The sequence below is a fragment of the Tamandua tetradactyla genome, chromosome 2, assembly GCF_023851605.1.
Source record: "Tamandua tetradactyla isolate mTamTet1 chromosome 2, mTamTet1.pri, whole genome shotgun sequence".
Classification (NCBI taxonomy): Eukaryota; Metazoa; Chordata; class Mammalia; order Pilosa; family Myrmecophagidae; genus Tamandua; species Tamandua tetradactyla.
The window spans coordinates 4,917,163-4,934,296 of record NC_135328.1 but is presented as its reverse complement, the minus strand read 5'-3'; the positions used below and the strand labels follow the sequence as shown (position 1 = coordinate 4,934,296).

Here is a 17,134-nt window from a genome sequence, read left to right as displayed (position 1 = left end):
GGTTAGAACATTTTTTTACTAATTGAATTAAGAACTAAAGTGAAAACAGATGGGATTATTGACAAGAGTTTTAGAAGAATAAAGCTCAATAAATCTCAGGAACTGGAATGAGGGAGGAGAGAATTTACTGAAAACCAAGCCCATTCTTCTTCCCTGGAAAAGCTCATAATCATAGGATAATGTGGGGCCAGTAATGGTAAGCTCTTCTCTTTCTCTCTCCACCACCGCTTCCCCCTCACTCCAGACAATACTGCAATTTTAATGATTCCTGTGAATTAAGATGCAATTTGATGATAGGGAAAACAAGCACATCTGTATGAAATTACATTTGAAACTATGTAATTATCTTAGAGCAAAATGTCCCTTTATGATAAATTCAATTTAGCAATTTACTGGGTATATAAGTTCCCTAATAGTCTTGGGCTCTGTTTCTTTAAGTCGCATTTACTTTGCTGATCTACATTTTGTGCCTTTGGCTGTTTTTCCTCCCTGGTACTTATTAAACCTTGAGGAAGGCATTAATAATGATAATACCTGTTATTATTATTATTATTATTTTACCTGTGAATAATTTCCCTTCTATGCAAGGTCAGTGTGTATACTCTTTGACAGTGTTGCTACTTATGGCCAGGTATTGTGGTTATGGGACAGGTATTGTAGTGATGAGACTTTTGTTGTTGATATTATTAGTCAAAGGTAATTAAATCTCCTGCCTAGGCTTCTACCTAGCTTTTTTCTTTCACCTCCCCTAGGTCGTAACATGTGACTACAGAACCTGAACAAAATACGGAGTTATCATAGAGGCAAAAACAAAAGAAATATAGACATAATTCAGCCAAATTATTTATAAACAAGAAGTACTGTGTGATGAATAGATCATATGAATATGTTTTTGGACAGGGATAGAATTGAAAAAGGAGCTGATTTTCAAAATAATATCATCACACGTACTTAAATTAGTTGTCTTGTTTACTCACCTGTAAAAATGGAGGTGATTAAACCAAAACAACTGGCTCTTTTAGCCATAAAATGCAATCATGTGCATAGAAGTGTCTGGTAGAACCTCAGCATACGATGCACGCTTGACAATTTTTCGTTTCCCTTCCTCTCCTTATTTTCCATTGCAAAATATCTGGGAAAACTGCAATACTTCCCTCAGAACTCTGATGTTTAGAGCTGGTAGGCAATGGATAAATAAGGTGCCATGCTGTGTGATCACTTGGGATCAGAATAATTGCGAAGCTCGTCATCCCTGGGGAAATTACAGTGATGATTTCTAAGAAAATAACCGTCCCCTAAAGCTAAGCCCTCCCTTTCATCGAGCGGGATCGAGGGTGAGAGACCACAAGGTAATTTGCTCAGCACCTTAATCTCACTCCAGTCCCGACAAGTAGCCATCGGAATGTACGCAAGGAACAGCCAGGATGCTGGTTTTGCCATTCACCAGCGTGCTGGCCTCTGTGATGGGGCCTCTGGCTGTATTTGTGTTGAGTGGAATCCTTTAACTCAGGTGCAGGGACAGGCCAAAAGGCAGGGGAAGGAGGAAGGCAAGTGGAGGAAAAAACTCTGACTGGGGAAGAGGATGAACTGGTACGACACGCTCAGAGCTCTTGTTCCTTGTGTGCTAAATTTTAAAGACTGCAGAGTAGAAAGGATTATGTCACACCCCACCTGTGACCTCAACTCTACCAATGCATCAAGGCTTTCATTAGTCTTGGTTTCCTTTTTTCCACCATACCAGAGTGCTTTCCTGTACCAGTCTGCAAAGCTGCCTTTGCAAAGAAAGGCAAAGAGATTAGGGCTATCCAACAGTGCCAGGTTAGTGACAGCATATTTCCTGCCATCCCCTCCATTCCCCGTTAGCATTAAATTCAGTGGGTGCACACAGTCGCACGTCCTCAAAACCCAGCAGCCCAGCTGGGGCTGCAGATTTCCCAAGGCTGTACTATCTTGATGAAATGTCCTGCTAATGCCAATGTTTAATTATCTTATCACTAATGGCTTCACTATATGGCTTATTTGTCTACCAGTACTACCTCTTTATCGCAGATAAGATCAAGTAACTGAAAACATGTCAAGATTTTTTTGAGGAGTGCAGCTAAGAAAACAAACAACAAACAAACAAACTCTGTTGGGCAGAAGTAGCATCCAAGGGTCCCTGGGCCCCGTATGAAAACCCGTGATCCCAGGGCAACGCATCAGAAACATTCTGATCCATTTTCTCTCATTGTGCTTCTCTGTATGTGCTCCCATGGGTAAATGCATCTCTTGACATGACTTAAAATACCAAAAAACTTGCAGACGCTAAAGAGTGTACTATCAATATGGAATAATCACGATGAGGGAAGAAATCCAAACTGTTTAGTTGTTATTGAGAGATTCAAGCTGATATGTATAAAATCTGAAATGTACAAAATTCCAAAATTCTATGCTAAGATGATGAGTTGGCTAGTGACATTTATTTCATCTTCTCCCAATTTTTCTTAGAAAGATCAATAAAAACAGTCAAAGAATACAACAGAAAAGGGTATGCTAACGTAGCAGTGTTGTACCTAGGACTATTGGTCATGAGTGCAAGAAGGAATTTTCATGAATTAAACTTTAAGATGAGCCTGGGAAAGAACAGGAGATGTTTTAGATGTTGGCAGAAAAATGCCAAGGGATATCCCCCACTCTCACTGCACACCCACATATCAGAGTGGAAAGTGCCCCCTGCATAGGGGCCGCTTCTTGAGGGAACCAACTTCTTCACTCTCCAAACCCACTGCATCCTTTCTGCATTTGTGGAAGGATCACCAAATCCCATCCATATCATCAAAATAGCATACTGATAATAATAAGTCAAAGTTAAGAGCACAGGTTCTGGATACAAATTCTGTTGGTCACTTCCCAGCTGCAAGATTCTCATCCATACGAAAGGGTAATAAGGGCCTTAAAGTTCCCTTAGAAATGAAATGACAAGATCCACATACCAATGACTCTGTGCCTGGCACAGAGTGCTCAGTTGCTTAATAAATCTTAGTTGTTAAATTAGATCTACAAGTGGGAAGGTGGTAGTTCATCACATCCACAAAAATGAAGTTGTAATGAAGAACGTGCAGAGGGAAGAAGCTATAGAGGTTGTTTCCACTGAGGGCTGAGGAAATCCACGCACTATGTATGGCAGGGGGAAAAATGTAAATGTCACCTATATCATCCAAGAATAAATCTTCCCCCAAATGGAAAACTATACTGCAAAAGTGTGGGATACCCCATAGCACACAGCAGATCACCCAGATTCAGGAGCACCTCCGCCTCCCTCCCAGCTAACTTAAGAAAGGAGAGGAAGATTTTAGTGTCAATCACATGGGCAGTGCTGGGATCTACAGTTCTCCATCCTGTTTACTCTCTCCAAGTAGTTTAAATATAGAGCAATGAATAGCAAAACGAAAGGATCTATATTTTTCATTTGAGTATCTGGGTAAGAAAGGAGAGTGTTGTGCTAATGGTATGTTCAGAGGAAAATAAACCTTTGAACAAAGATCTACTACAAAGAAAAGGAAATATTAGAAAGAATCTGCATTTTAAAAGAATTTGTAAGCTTGGGAACTTTATGGAAGGAGTAGTTAGTGCGTGGCCATCAATTGAGGAGCTGCTTAATAAGCAAGTTTCTCTGTACCTCCCTGTGATACCTTCACATATCACATGGTGAGTGTGATATATCATTCCTAGCTATGTTAAAATAATACCAACCTTTTGAGTGCTTACTTTACGTTAGCCATGGCACTGAAGACTTAACTCAAGAGGGAATCGTTATAAAAAATGAGAAGACGCATAATGTATGTCAATGCACTAACTTTGTCTAGCCTTTCAGACCTTTCTATCAGAGCTTAGGGTACATGGCAGAACTGTGAGGAAAGGAAAACATGCTGCATTCCTCGCCCTGGGGATTGGTTGTTGTTTACAGCTTTTTACTGGGCATTGACTATTTGAGAAAGCGTGCATCAGGAGTGCTTTCATGGCATGGTCCCCAATTTCATTTATTAGACTGGGAAAATGGAAAACATCAATAGATATCAGCAGGCACTCTTAGATTTTTGTTTTGGATGTGAGTTTGGCCAAAACAAAAAAGGAAACACTTCTGCTCTCCCTTGATCTTCTTGAATACCTGTGGACTTCTTGTCATTCAAAGCAGAATGAGCCTTGCTTGGTCTGGGATTCTCCCTGAGCCTTCCCCACAGCACCTCCAGGGAGAGCAGCGTGCTCAGGGCTCTACCTGTGTCTCACCTTGAATTGTCCTGTTAAATGCCTGTTTGTCCTAGGAGAGTGTCAACTCCTTGAATACAAGGATGTGTCTTATCCACTTTTGTTTCCACAGTGCTTAATACTGTACTTTCTGTGGTAGAAATCTAATCTCTTATGATAGGTTAAATCAAGTCTTGTACAAGACCCATAAAATAAACCATTCCACCAGGTGACGGGGGCAGAGAGGGGCCACTCATGTCGCATCAAGCCCCTTCTCCACTCAGTGGGACACCTGCACTCCAGAGAGTCAGCGAGTCAAACTCAATGTGAAAGCAATTCATTTAGAGTCCATCCATTTACACATGACCTTTTTATCTTTTTTGTTTCTGTTTTGAATCTATTATTTTCTTATATTTTAAGTTCACGATCTAATAATATTTTCCACTTTGGGAGCATAGGTGTTATATAATTTCCTCCTCTAATTATTTACTCCTTTTTCTGTTTCTAAACCAAAGGAGCTGGTAGCTGGTCCCCACTTTGTCAGATAAATACCAGTGGCTGCAGATTGACCTTGGAGAGAGAATGGAGGTCATGGCTGTGGCCACCCAAGGAGGGTACCGGAGCTCCAGTTGGGTGACCAAGCTACCTGCTAATGTCCAGGAACAGTGGGTGAAACTGGAAACAATACTGATGCGAAGAGAGCATCTGGGTAAGTTTCTAGTTCAGTGGCAGAATTCTCGCCTGCCATGTGGGAGACCCAGGTTTGATTCTCAGTCCATGCACTTCCCAAAACAAACAAACAAAAAATAAAATTTAAAAAATGGTGCTACAATAACGGGATACTCATATGGAAAAAGAGTGAAATGTGACCCCACCATACAGCATACAAAAAAAAATGTAATTGGTACATATTACTGTAAACCTATTAGAGAAGCAGAATCTGAAGAATTACACTGAAGACATTTTCAAAGTGAAGGTAAGGTACATATTTCATTGAAATAATTGAAAAAGAATCTTGTTATTATACCTTTAAATAGTGAGGAAGTGTCAGAAATATAGAAGTCGTGTGCAATTGATTTTAGGTACTGCCTCTTCATCATTTCACATAGAAGAATTAATTTATGATCTTATTTCCTATGATTTCATCTGATACTTCTGAAAGACACTGAAGTTTCAAAGTATAATAAGCAATTTCTCTGTGTGAAAAGTTCAGGCAGAGAGGCTTTGAACTTGAAGAAGTGTGTATCCTTTATTATTTAGCCATGTTTATTAAGCTAAAGCTATATATCTACTTGAGATTTTCAAGAATCTTAACAACTTTAAATTTTTTTGCTGCAGTGATACAATTTCTGATTATATGCCAGTGCCCTTTTTGGGAAATTATTTTTAACTTCTGTGAATTTTATTTAAAGTATTTATTTTGTTAAAACATTTATTATATAATATTTAGAAGTAACTCATACCTGTTTAAAACCTTGCTCTGCCCTGATTAGTAAAGCTGAAAGTGTGGCAGACAGAGTCACTATAAACAGATGCTGTAAAGTAAGAGCAATATAAATTCTGCCTAGAATTTGTGGTTTGACTCTTCTTCCCTACCCAAGAGTCCCTTATGACTCTTCCCTCAAATGTAAGTAATGGAGGAACCATGAACGTTTTTGTTTTCCTTTTAAGCAGGTCAGAAGGAAGCCATATTCAAGGCATTGCAATCTATCCTTTCACTTACCCTAAGAGGTCATGTGCCTAGGAGGAAATCATGTCAAGACTAATACCTTTATTAATCCAAAAGAGTAAAAATAGCAGCACTTGACAACTCCCACAGTCCCTTCAATCGTAAGAACATGTTGAGCTTTCACTGGGGTGAGCGGTTTGCTTTCCTCTAAATGTCAGGAGGCCATTCATCGCTGTAGCCCTAGAGCTTAATAACTACCTGGTAAGGACTAGGGCATTAGAACGTATTTGATGAATGCGTGAAATGTATCCTATGCCAAGGTGCCTTTCTCAAACACCCATGGCAGGAGTGATCGCTCCAATTCTGCACGTCTCTAGGACTTGTTTTTAACCAGACCAGTGGTGCTTCACACTGTTCACAATGCCCCTTCCCCTATTTTGAGCTTTATCTTTGCATCTCCTGCATCCATCACTGTGACTGGCAAATGGCCGCAGTAAACGAATTCATGTTCTACTCTATGATTAACTATACTGAATTTTGCATGGTGAACAAAAAGTTAATGTTACTGACATTGAGGAGATAAAACCCACAAAACAGACCAGAAGTTATTATAGTGAGTGTTCAACTGTGTTGTACAGACCAGAAGGGAACTGGAGTGAAGCGAGGTTTAGGTTGGCCTTGAGGAAGGCATTAGGATGCAGATGGCTGGAAAGTAATTAAGGAGCACTCTCCAGGAAGCTGATATAATGTAAAATAAAAACGTGGATAATGGATGAGATACACAAGAAATGGTGAAATGGCTGTTCACACTGGAATGGGGAGAAAATATGAGCAATTTGATGAAGGTTGTAAAACTGCAAACAATGAGGCTCTCAAGACTACATTATCAAGTATGTATAAAGATCATTGGGTTTCTTCTAAAGCTGTATCAGACTCTCAGGTATCTTTTTCCTTCCTTCCTTCCTTCCTTCCTTCCTTCCTTCCTTCCTTCCTTCCTTCCTTCCTCCCTCCCTCCCTCCCTCCCTCCCTCCCTGTCTCACTTCTTTCCTACCTTCCTTCCAACGAATGACTAAGTATGGTAGAGTTTATTAACACACCCTTAGAAAATGTGAGCTGATTCATAATCATCATCGTATTCTTGACAAGGTATGTCCTTTCTGCCTCCTATTCTCTCACCAGAGCTCCTTTCTCATAAATAAACTTCACAAGGTAAGTTAGATATATTTGTCTTGTATTTATCACTTCTTTAAAAGGATGGGCTGACGTTGACTATTCTCCAACCTTATCACTGATGCTTAAAATATTTTTTTTAATTTAATTACATATTCTTTTAGAGCTTATGTCTTTAACCTAAGTGAAGGTATTAATGGATGAAGTTAAAATAAGGTAATTTAAGAGATTTGTTTTGCTGCCTAAAATATTAACACTCTTGATGAAGAAAAATGGTGTGCTTTGATAAGCATGTCACCTTTGCTAGCACAGATTCATACTATAACTGCTCCACATTCTCTAAGCTCATTGCATTAATCTCCTCTCCCCAGGAGAACAGTGTGTTCTCACTTCTCTCCTAGGAGGCTTGCTCCTCTAATGTTAATGATGCATTAAACATTCATTCCCCAGCCTTATATGTTTCCTGGATGTTTTTCTTATCCTATTTTTCAATGACTTCTGCATTTGTTTGTCTGGGTCTATCCATTATCCATGCTAATGTTTTCTATTATTAAACATCCTCAATCTCTTATGTGCAATTCCTAATTCCACAAGCAATGTTATCAAAATGGTAAAATCTGAGGAGTCCTATATTCCTTTAGCAGCAAAACCTGACTGTACCAACTTTGGTGCTATTTGCAGTCTTTAAGCACCTTGCTTAGTGTAGGTATCCATAGGTCTTACTGTGGAAATAGTAATGTGTGTGATTACCACCTGTTCCCTAGTATTTGGTATGTACACGGTGGGGCTTTCCAAAATCTGAAGAAATCTGAATTCTGAAACCAATCAGGTACCAAGGCTTTAGATGAGGAATTGTGTGTACCTGCCCTATCAATCACTGGCATTTATTTATCCAATTAGATTAATATCTTAACCACATTCTTATGAACTCTGTGCTTCACGTTGACTATTTCCATATGGCTGGACTAGCCAACTAGAAATGATTGTCAGATTTACGAAATCTTCAGAATAGTAAAAGCTGTGCTCAAGGGAGAGAAACCCTCTTCCTTAAACAGGACTCAGTTAATCTTTTTGAACAGTGGAAGAACCCTCACTATCTTTTATATTTTCAGGTAACAAAAGGTGTTTCAGGACACACACTCTCATTTGATTTGAATAGTTAATATTCTCCTTTGATATGTCATTTGAAAAGTTGTCATTGTTCAAGCAAGTTTAAAAGAATAAACATGTTTAGAGAAGAGGGCAGATAAAAGACAATTTTATGGATAGGGTGCAAACTATATATACATATATTATACATATATATATACATATGAGAGGTCTAAGTAGATACGCATGCTAAGAAACACAGGGCTTGATATGACTGTCCAGGAGTAGGAAGGACATAAAAGATGTGGTTGGAAATCCAGCCCAACAAGGCTGGAAAATGACCCAGAATCCTGCTGAGAGACCATATGGTGAAATTCTACTGGTAAAGTACCAGATTAGCAATCATGGACAAGCCATCTTCCGTTGTTGTCTATTTTCCACTTCTGTCTATGAGAATGAAGAACCAAAATTAAAGGAAATACATAACTCTGTAATTCATTGTGAAATTTTCCAAGGGGAGGATTTGGATAATTCAGATTTTTATCTAGGTTCTAATGCCAGCCTTGAGCTCTCCTCTGCACACCTGACTCCACCTCCATTTAACTGTCAAATAGACATAGGAAAAGTAGCATGTCTAAAACCAAACTCTTTATTTCCACCCCTCCCAACCATCAAACCTGTTATCCCCAGTTTCTAGATCTCAGAAAACATCACAACGTGTGACATTTACTATTAGCACTACTAGTTGCTGAGCTAAAACTCTTGGCGTCATCAATGATAATTCCTTCTCCTTCACACATCACATGCTGTCCTTTGGCGTATCCTGTCAGCTCATTATGCATCAACCTACAGTGTCAGATGTAACTTCCGAGTATATATGGAGTCATCTAACTACATTGCAGAACATCCATCATTACTCTGCAGACCAACCAATTGTCATCCTTCCCTGGCCATCGGCATAGCCTCACTATGGTCCTGCTTGACCTTTGGAACTGGTCTCCTTCCTTCCCCCCTTGGCTCCCTACAACTCATTTCTAGTTCTTGAGCTCTCCTTTTAAAACCTGTCAGAGTACATCACATTCTTTTGCTGAAAACTTTGCAGTGGATTCCCTAACTGTTGGTGATTAAATCATGATCCCACAAAAGCCATATCAGACCCTAATCCCTAGTCCCATAGCTGTGAACCCATTTGTAAATAGGACCTTTGGAGATACTATATTTAGGTAACATGTGACCAAACTAAATGAAGGTAGGTCTTTATCTTGTATGGCGGTCTTGAATCCAGTGCAGCTAAAGTGCTTATAAGCAAAGGAAACTGGACATGAGAAAAGGCCACAGGGAAGCTGGAAGTCAATGGAATCCAGAAGAGAAAGGAAAGGGCATCACCATGTGACAGGAAAGCCACATGTTTTAGTTTCCTGGGTTGCTCAAGCAAATATGCAATGGGATGGGTTAAACAGTGGGAATTGATGAATTTACAATTTCAAGGCTAAGAGAAAGTCTGAATCAAGGTGTTGTCTAGTGACGCTTTCTTCCCAAAGATTAGTACTCTGGGGCTGACTGCCGGTGATCTTTGGTTCTTGGTTCCCTGTCACATGACGATGCACACAGCAGCCTCTGTTGGCATTTCCGATCTCATCTGAGTTCTGTTGAATTTCAGCTTCTTGCTTCCCATGGAGTTTTCTCTGCATTTGAGTTTCATTCTTCTTGTAAAGACTAGGACTAAGACCCACCTGGCCCACACCATAACTGAAGCAACCTCATCAAGGCTCCTACTTACAATGGGCTCACACCCACAGGAATGGGTTACGTTTAAGAACATGCTTGTCTGAGGCACACACGATTCCAAACCACCACACCAAGGACCTCAAGGATTGCCGGCCAACTCGAACGCTACCCACCCCAAAGGAAACAAGCCTTCCAGCCTCTGAAAGTGTGTCAGTAAATTCTCATTGCCAAGTCAGCCCATGGTGGGGTGAATGTGTTAGCAGCCTGGAAACTAACATAGATTTCATCTCTTGCGGTGTCCCACCCCTGCCCTCAGGGGGTCCTTGCCTTCCCCTCAAGGGGTGTTCTCCTGCCTCAGGGACTTTCAATGCCCCTGGTCCTCTTTGCTTTCCTAACTGCTGGTCCCACAGCCTCTGGAGAGCGCTTGGAACACAGTAAGTGCCAAGCACACATCAGTTGGGTGAATAAATAAACAACTTCAAGTTCAGCGCTCTTTGCTTCACCCATATGGCTGCACTTCAACCTGTGGCCAGGTCATGGCCACACATCATTGCTGTATTTTCCTAGTCTTAGGGGTTTCTTTTATTGCCTTATGATTTTCTTACAGTGTAATTATGATTAAATAGCAGTTTTTCATAATTTTCTAAATACTTTCAAACTCCGTTTAGCAAACCAAAGTTTAGAATAAACTTTCTATCACTTGGTATGTTTAAAAGTGTTCAAAGGAAATATTATGGTGAGGTCCCCTTAAAAAGAAATTCAAGTGAGATTCTATTTACCAGGGAAGGCCAGCATTGCTATGAGTTCCTTAAACTTGTCAAGGGAGGCCCATCTTTTGTCCTAGGTGTCCGTCTCTGGAATTCTGTGAAGAGAACTATCTACCATGCAAAAATAACTTCTGCAGCTCACGTCTCAGTTCAGTTTTCAACTCCTCATGAACAACCCCCAACATATACACACAGACCCCCTCCCACCCTATACAACCTTCAGTTTCCTTACTTCCCTTGTGCTGGGGATTGAATCATGTCACCACAAAAAGCATGCTTAGGTTGCAAACCCTTCACCCATTTGTGAAGAGGACCTTCAGAGGTGTAATTAGTTAAGGTGTGCCCAGACCGATGAGGGTGGATCTTGAACCAGTGTGGCTGAACTTCTCCTTAGCAAAGGAAATCTCTGTCTAGAGAGAGAGAGGTCCCAGGGGACAGCCAAGAGCTGGAAGTCAGTGGAAACCAGAAAAAAAAAATGCCACCATGTGCTTTGCCATGTGACAGAAAAGCCAAGGAACCCCAAGACTCCTGACAGCCATCCCCAGAATACCACAGTTTTCAGGAAGAAAGCATTGCCTTGGACTTCTCCTAGCCTCAAAACTGTGAGCCAATAAGTTCCTGTTTAAGCCAACGCATTGTATGGTATCTGTTTTAGAAACCAGAAAGCTAAAACATCTTCTTTCATATTTCTTTATGTAACTCATTGTTTGCTGTTATCATGTTGCTAATTTTATTTTCAGAATGTCTCTCCCCAGTAGAACAACTTTAGGAAAAGAAAAAACACATTCTCAAAATAATATTGTGACTTTGTTTTTTACTAATGTTTCAATTTGCTAAAGCTACCAGAATAGAATAAGTAAAAAATGGACTGTCTTTTAACCAAGGGAATTTATTAGCTTACAAACTTACAATTCTCAGGCCATGAAAATGTCCAAATTAATGTGTCAATAGGAAGATACCTTGTCTGAAGAAAGACTGCAGACATCGGGGTTCCTCTGTCAGATAGCAGGGCAGATGACCAGCATTCTTCGCTCCCCGGTTTTTTTAATTTCAGTTCCTGGTTCCAGTGCATGCAGTCACTAGCTCTTTTGCCAAAAAATAAATGAGCAAAAGGTCACTCTTCTGTACCTGTGCTTAGTGCTGACTGCGGCATCCGGCAGTCTAGTTCACTGCTCATTTAGGCCAGGTGAAGTAGCTCCCCAGAGAACTGCCTCCACTCAGAGTGCATACAGGCATGGAGAGGCTTCCTCAGCTCCCAGGATCTCCTGATCTCCATTGGTACATCACTATGTGTGGGACACTGCCTTCATATTGCATCTGGCTGCAGTGGGCAATGGCTTATTGAATCATGGCCTGGTGCTCTCTTTCTCCTGTCTTTATGTGCAGCTTTTCTTCATTCAACACCAAGTCAGGAAAAATCATCCTGCTGTAATGAACACCACGTCAGATGCCCAAGTGCGCCCAAAGCACTGCAGTGGGAGGTTTGATATTATCATAAAAGCACACGTTTGCGCTCATCTTAAAGCTCATGTCAGTCATCTATGAAGACTCCACCTCTGAAAGCTCTGGGCTTTCCAGCACTTTCAGGTTTAGTTTGTGCACAGCCCCCCAAGGATCAGAGTCTCCATGGAGATGAAAGGGCTTGCAGGTGGTTATGTGCTTACAGACAACCCTTTTCCACCTTTCCCCCTAATTCTATTTCTATAATGTTAAGAGGTTGTGAGATTTAATGATGCACTTCTCCTCCCAAAGTATTCCTTGGTGATTTTAGTCCTAAGGAAGGCGCATAGCTGGTTTTTTAGGTCCTTGCTCCAGGTTCATTGCTTTGTGCTTCTGATTCCAGTTGCCTCTTCTCTAAGCATCTATGGACCCCCACCTACCTTCTCTGAGGCACAACTCTGGGTTCTGGCTTGCTTAGTATCTCATGCAAAGGCACATGGCATCTGCTGTCCTCTCCTGGCTTTTGGTTTCAAATGGCTCTTGCAGATCCTGGGGTCCTCCTGGAATTTTCCACTGCGTGTCCAAACATCTGCATCTGTGTCTTTTGCTCTGTGAGTTCTTTTAAGGACTTCAGTAAAATAATCAAGACCTGAGTCACACTTCCATCTACTCATAAGGTCACACCTTATGGCATGCCACATCTGAAGTAATCTAATCAAAGGGTGACAGCCTACAATACTGAATCAGGACTAAAGGACATGGCTTTTCTGGGGTACACAACAGTATCAAACCAGCACACTCCCTTATACCTCCCCTAAAGAAGACCCTGCCCCCCACTTTGCCATTATTCAGGTGGCCCAAACCTTCAGAAGCACTTGTGATAATGCCAAGCATTATAGGGCTGGCAGATTTATTCCACAGTAAATGGTTTTGTAGGGATTTGCCTTTTGCCATACTTAAAATAAAAATAGCAGTTCATAATTGTCTCAGTTTGCCAGGGCTACCATGACAAACACCACACACTGGTTGCCTTAAACAGGAGGAATTTGTTTCCTCACAGGTTTGGAGGCTGGTAGCCCAATGTCAAGGTTTTGGTGAGGTCACAACATCCGTTGGGTTCTGCAGTGGCCGCCCTCCCTCACTGGCCAGCTCTCTCTCCAGCTTCTCCACCTCCAGCTTCTATTTCTGTGTCCAGTTTCCTTTGTTTATAAGAACTTCAGCCATAAAGATTAAGGCCCGGGATGACATAATTTGGCCTCGTCTAAATAGTATCTTTGAAGAGCTTATTCTCAAAGGAGTCTACATTGAACTAACAACATTTTCAAAAGTCGTAGTTACAAATGGGTTTCTACTGAAGGTCCCAAGTCTAGGACTTCAGCCTGTCTTTTAGGGGAGACATGATTCAACGCCAACAAGAATTATTTTGTCTCGGCACTTGTGGAAAACCTCAGATATTCTTTTAAGCTGCTCTGCATTTTAAATGAGCCTCTACCATCATCCCAGAGGAGCCATTCTTGATGAATGCCTGGTTTACCAGCCGTATCCCCAGACTGCTCACTAATTTCCCAGTTGGCTTGCAATATTTCACCTACTGAAAACAATTACCCTACAATTGTACCAAGTCTATGAAATGCAGCCGCCTTCATTCTTAATCCAGTGACATTGACAAGTCAGAGCAGTTTCTGAGTAAGCAATTTCAAGCTAGGTGTCATCTATTTTACTTCTATCCAAGATATTGATAAGTAGGACATGACACTGAAATGTCGCCTATTGTTACAAATCATTGATAGGGAGTGTAACTCTCCAGAGAGTCAGTGAAAGTTCTACTTAAGCAATAATGAAATATTCTAGTTTCTTGTATATGCATATCCACTGGAAAATGATTTTCTTTTTAGATAAAGTTTCTTTGTGTGCCTCTATAGAAAATTTCCACAATTCATTGGAATCAGGTGGTGTTGGTGTTGTTTTAAATCTTAACTGACTATTCTATTTTAGATTCTCTTTTTGCAATTTACTTGTACTGAGAGGCTTTTAAAAATCAATTTTGTTTCAAACAAAATTTCTTGTGTATTTTTACATGTCATAGTAAATCAAACATACATTTTGGTCTAAATCAGAAACTGGGCTGGACCTTTAGAGCCCTGTCAGGCTAGTTTTGAAGATAAGAATCAGTTAGAAGCCAAGTGAGCTTGGGCAGTTTAACGTCTCTAAGGCCTAATTTCCTCATTTGTTAAATGGGCATAATTTAAGGAGGATTAAGTGAGATAATCCATTTGAAGAGGTTAGCTGGGTACTTGCCATATAATAAGCTCCTATGAGAATTCTGTTATTTTTCTTCTTCTTATCATCAAAAGATTAATATTACTACTAAACTTGGTCTTTGGCTTCGTTGTCATACCATTGTGCTATTGAAAACTTTTCTTATCAAACTGCTCACTAATTTCACCTACTGAATCCAGTGACATGGACAAGTCAGAGCAGTTTCTGAGTAAGCAATTTTAAACTAGGTGTCATCTATTTTACTTCTATTTTGGTCAACTATTCTTTTATCGAATTTTGCTCATTTTATAGCACTTTATTCAATATTTCATAAACCTTGAGAGGGATTTTATTTAGATATGTTAAATATACTACGAATACATGGAACAGTGTAAAATGTAAACATATACATGTATAATGATGCTAATATAAATGGTTCCTATTGCTCAGTGTCTTCAAATTAATTAGTCTATAAAAGGCAAAATAAAAATAATTTGTATGGGAAAATGTCAAATCAGGCAGGTTTGGCTCTGTACACATATATTTAAGGAGACATGACCAAAATCGCTATCCAGAGCTGTAAAATGCTTTAATACTTATATCTCCACTCATATAACCAATACAATGATACATCATCGTTTTCTATCGTTCCCTCATAATGTTGTCATATTCTCAAGTTTTACTTCTGACTTTATATAATTTAGTCTCAGAGAGGCCTCATTTGGAACTTGCCATTTTTTTTTGACAATGAAGCTTTTTTCTCCCTCATTACAGTAACCATGGAAAAAATTAATACTTCACAAGTATCTATTCTTTTTTTCCTAAGTTATCAAGCACATTTCAATTAGAGGACAAAAATGGAAAGAGAGGCAGGCAAATGAGAAAGCATGTCGAAATCATCATCATTTTCTTCTTCAAAGATGCAGAAATTCACCTGAAAATGAATTTAAGAGAAATCAGTAATGCACATTTGAAACTAATTTAAAAATCAATAATGTATCCGACTATGTAAGATGTAGTAGTTAAAAATTGAAAGAATCATAGGCCCCCTTTATAATAGATAAAGGCGTGGGGGGGGCGGGGACTAACAAGAAATGTTCAAGACCAAGGTGAAAAAATTGCTTGAAACACCAGTAAGGGGCATAAAAAAAGATTTTCATAATTCCCTATTCTTGGGCATGAAGAGTCAATATTGTAAAGGAGTTAGTCCCCTCTAACCCATAAATAAAAATAAGAACATTATAAATTTTATTTTGAACATTTTGCATGTAAGAATAATCAAGGCCATTAGTGAAAAGAGTAGTGATAAAGGGAATTAATCCTACAAATTAGAAAATACATAATAAAACTTGATTCTGGCTTTTCGGATGCCAGGATATTGTACAAGTCTCAGTAAAGGAATAAAACAGAGTCCAGTGACAAGCCTAAATGTGTATGCTGAGATACCCAGTGCAAGACGTGGCATTTTAAATCAGTGGGAAAAGAATGATTCAATAAATGGCAATGGGACACCTAAGCAGCCATCTGGAAAAAAACACATCCATCTGGATCCTTATCTCACTCTTTCATCAAAACAGATTTTAGGAAGATTAAATATTTTTTTATTTTTTTTTTTTTTAAAGAGAAAGGGAGGAAGGGAAGGAAAGACAGAGAAGGAAGGAAGGATGGAAGGAAGGAAGGGAGGAAGAAAGGGAAACATCTTTAAACATTTTCTTATTTTTTATTATATTTTGTTTGTTTGTTTGTTTTTTACATGGGCTGGGGCCGGGAATCGAACCGGGGTCCTCCGGCATGGCAGGCAAGCACTCTTGCCCGCTGAGCCACCGCGGCCCGCCCGGAAGATTAAATATTTTAACGTAAATCATCCAGAGACAGTACTAGAAAGAAATCGTGGGAGAAAACTGCATGTGGTATAGGAGTGGGAATTTATTTCTCAACAAGTTACAAAATCCAGGCCACAGCGAAAATACTGATAAATTAGATTACTTGGTAGAAACTGCACACAACAATACCACCGGAAGAAAGGGGGATGATTTTTTTTTTTTTTTTTTTTTAGTTTTGGAACATATTTATTTTTTTTTTACTGTGAATTTTTTAAAATTTATTTTGTATTATCAAACCAAAACAGCATACAAACATGAACATTCTTAACATCCAAACGTTCCATGCATGGTGTACAATTAATGGCTTATAATATCATCACATAATAGTACATTCATCACCATGATAATTTTTTAGAACATTTGCATCACTCCAGAAAGAGAGATAAAAAGAAAAAAGAAAAAACTCATACAACCAAACCCCTTACCCCTCCCTCTCACTGACCACTAGTATTTCCATCTATTCAATAGATTATTATTTTTTATTATTAATTAATGGGAAAAAAAAAGAAAAAAAAAGAAAAAGAAATTAACCCAACATTTAGAAATCATACCATTCTACATATGCAATCAGTAATTCTTAACATCATCACATAGATGCATGATCATCATTTCTTAGTACATTTGCATCGGTTTAGAAGAACTAGCGACACACCAGACAAAGATATAGAATGTTAATATAGAGAAAAGAAATAAAAGTAATAATAATAGTAAAAAAAACAAACAAAAAACAAAACAAACAAAAAAACAAAACAAACAAACAATCAAACAAAAAACGAACAAACAAACAAAAACAAACTAACTAACTAAACCTATAGCTCAGATGCAGCTTCATTCAGTGTTTTAACATGATTACTTTACAATTAGGTATTATTGTGCTGTCCATTTTTGAGTTTTTGTATCTAGTC

At 39.2% G+C, this 17,134-nt stretch overlaps 1 pseudogene; it reads left to right on the top strand.

The window, feature by feature from the left end:
* Positions 1-17,134, top strand: part of LOC143655444 (contactin-associated protein-like 3) — a 231,340-nt pseudogene that overhangs the window by 60,331 nt on the left and 153,875 nt on the right.